Source organism: Dipodomys spectabilis, unplaced genomic scaffold, assembly GCF_019054845.1.
Source record: "Dipodomys spectabilis isolate Male_0828 unplaced genomic scaffold, ASM1905484v1 ptg000143l, whole genome shotgun sequence".
Lineage (NCBI taxonomy): Eukaryota > Metazoa > Chordata > Mammalia > Rodentia > Heteromyidae > Dipodomys > Dipodomys spectabilis.
Genome location: NW_024870820.1, coordinates 630,003 through 633,175, shown reverse-complemented (window position 1 = coordinate 633,175; position 3,173 = coordinate 630,003). Strand labels below are relative to the sequence as shown.

The following is a 3,173-nucleotide window of genomic DNA, read 5'->3' as shown; positions in this document are numbered from 1 at the left end:
GAGTTTGTAATTTTTTTAAATCAGAAATAATTTTAACTTATCTGTTGAAATGAGTAGTAGAGAAACTTAAGATATTTCTGGTGCTTGTCTGAAAAAAGTATATTTTAAAATATTTATATTCTGTTTGTATAATGTCCATAATCTATTTCTTTCTCTCCTAGATATAATACTTTGAATTTGACATTATATTATAATATATAGGTCCATTAATAAATGTGTTCTTTCAGATTGCATTCCATATAGGAACAGTTTAAGATTCCTTTAATTCCTAGGTCCTTATAGAATTTTATTTCTTTGGGATAAAATGACAATGTTATCTTATTTCAAAAGTTTTATAAATATTATGCTATATAAAGGCCTTTCTAAAAAGGTGAAGATTGAATACACTCATGTCAAACTAACTTTTATTTCTATGAATTATATGTATTATTACACTTGTATATTTGTAATCAACTTTTTCATAACTGTTTTTCATTTCTTGCGTCTGAAGAATGAAAAATATGGAATACGTCACAAATTTTCATATCATCCTTGTGCAAAAGCCATGTTAATCTCTGTATTGTAATTCAGGTAGACATGCTGCTGAAGCATGTAGTATCTTGTAAATTTACGTAGTTAATGATGCAAACTTAAGATAGGCATATATCCTTGGTTGCCTATTTGCAACAAGGAAACCTATTGTTCCCAAATTTGCTATTCATCTTATTTCTGCAAAATTCTGTGTATGACGGAAAAAACTTATATTGTTTGTTCAATTGCTCACAGTTGCAATTTTTTGTCAATAACTATTTTAAGTCTTTTTCATTTGAAATTTGATCATACTTTGAAGCCTTCATAGCTAGGTCCAAAGGTGATGGATTTTCAAGTACTTATTTTTTAACTGATTTAGCTTTGTGGAGCTAATGGATTCAAAGTAAGCCTTGCTTAAGAGCTACTTCTAAACTTCTGCAGCTTAAAATTTCCCAAATGAGGTCTTACTGGCACAAATGTCTGCCTGACACTTTACCCTTGCTCCATGTAAGAACAGACCTACCAGAATATCTTACCCTGACAGCATAGATTGTCTTATTGGAGCAAAACTAATCTTACTTACAAAGGATCATAAAGTGATGAACAGTTCAGACAGAACTGTTCAGACTAAGCCAGGCGCTGATGGCTCTCGCCTGTAATCCTATCTACTCAGGAGGCTCCAGGAGAAGTCCATATGTTTCTCCTTGTTATTAGGCCTTAAATTGGTTATGTTTTAATCACAGTGTTTCCTCTTGCCTCTAGGATGTACATCTCCGAATGGTAAAGCTTTAAGTTTAATTCTACCAAACACTGAGGTAGAGGTAATGGAATAATATTTTAAAACAGTTGCCTTTGTTACCTTAACCACAACAGAACAATGCAAAGCATTTTCTTATATTATATATACTTATATATTTTATATTTATGTGCTGATTTTATATTTCACACAGTGAATCTTACTGGAATTAATTTATAATTTGACAAATTAATTGATATTTATTACAATAAATAGATTGGAATATAAATAATCAGGATTAGAATATATATTAGAATATAAAAAGTATCAATGCAACGTTTTCAGTATAAACTTGTGATACCTTCTAATTGTTCTTGGTTTCTGAATTCACATGGTAAAAAAAAAACAATGTTGTTTTCTTTAATCTATAAGGGATTTTACTCTGCTGCTCTGTTTATTGTTTTAACTCGCTGGTCCCAAACTGTTTTTCTCCATATTTCTGAAGCATTCCTACTGATTAAACTCGAATTTTGCTGATATGATGTCTAAAAGGTATTATTCTTCCACAGGATCCACGGGTCCTAGGATCCCAGGTCCCAGTTACCTGCATCATCAAATAACTAGGGCAAGAGATCTCACCGAGGCCCATGCAACATACCAACAGAAAGTAATTGAAGACCCATCTTAATATCTCATTTCCTATATTTCAGGGGCCCAATTCCTTGAAATGCAGGAATTAGCAGTAAGCACTTGGGAAATGCAAGGCAACTTAAAATGCAATATGAAATCACAAAATGTGAAAGTACAGTAATTCAAACTTTCTATTTTCAGATGACCATCCCATAGGAGTGAACAAGACCACAAATGTCACAAAATGATTTGTAATACCCCTCTTCTAATGATTAATGAATGATTTCAGTCCAGCATCATCAGGCCAAAAAATAGTTCCTGGAAAGATAGATCCATAATTGATCTACCAATGCTAGGAATATTTGTATTACAGTTCAAATATAATTCAGAAAAAACATTGATTGAGAAGAACCTTATTGCTTCAAAACACTAGTACTTCAGTCAAACTTGGTTCTGTAGTGTAAAAAGGTTGTCATTCTCACACCAATGATAACCTACATTTAATCTCCTGAAAGTATATTCCTTTTCAAATAAACTTTTTAAAATCACATTTGCCAAAATAACACTTTACAAGTAGATGATATTTAGTGACGTTACTAGTTTTTCAAGTGTAGGGAGCAAGTTAAAATAGAGTTGATTTATTTACCCAGCACTAATGCCAAACAGGTTCAACCATTCATTAAAGTGTAGAAATAGGACCCCTCACCATTTGTGTTTTTCAGTAGGTGCTTTCGAAAATTTGTTAAATAGATCAGCCTCCCATATTTCAAACCAAAACATTCGCTAATAAAGTAAATTTCATCACATAAAAAATACTTTTTAAAAAGTCATGAATAGTTGCCCTATCATATGGTGATTAATGTTTTCCTTATCTGTCTAACATTGTAAGAAATATGACTTTAAGTCTTGAATATGGGTACTCATCAGAGATTTGACAAACATAAAATCTGTCTTCTTTCTCTATCATATTCCTCTACAGTAATAAATTTTAGTTTTCTTCTTTTTCCAAAACTAATAGGTAGTAGAAAATATTATCCCATGTAAAATAAAATAATCACAAACCACTTTACAAAGCCATAGGAATACATTCTCAGCCATTTTTAAACTTTCTTGTTGACTACAGATTAATCTTCCAAATGGAGGGGAATAAAATCAGGTCTAGGTGCTTCATGTCTCCAGGCTTGCAAATTGTTACTTCAGATGAATGAATTATGGAAATATAAGCTGACATCAGTTTAAGTATATGCAGAATTGAAACTCCATGGAATGTATATAAACCTTTCAAAGTAGGAGCAAA

The 3,173-nt window shown here is 31.5% G+C and overlaps 1 pseudogene; it reads right to left on the bottom strand.

Annotated features, from left to right (window-relative positions):
- Window positions 1–494: 494 nt before the first annotated feature.
- On the bottom strand, window positions 495–591 carry LOC122117559 (annotated as a pseudogene).
- Between the last annotated feature and the right edge of the window lie 2,582 nt (window positions 592–3,173).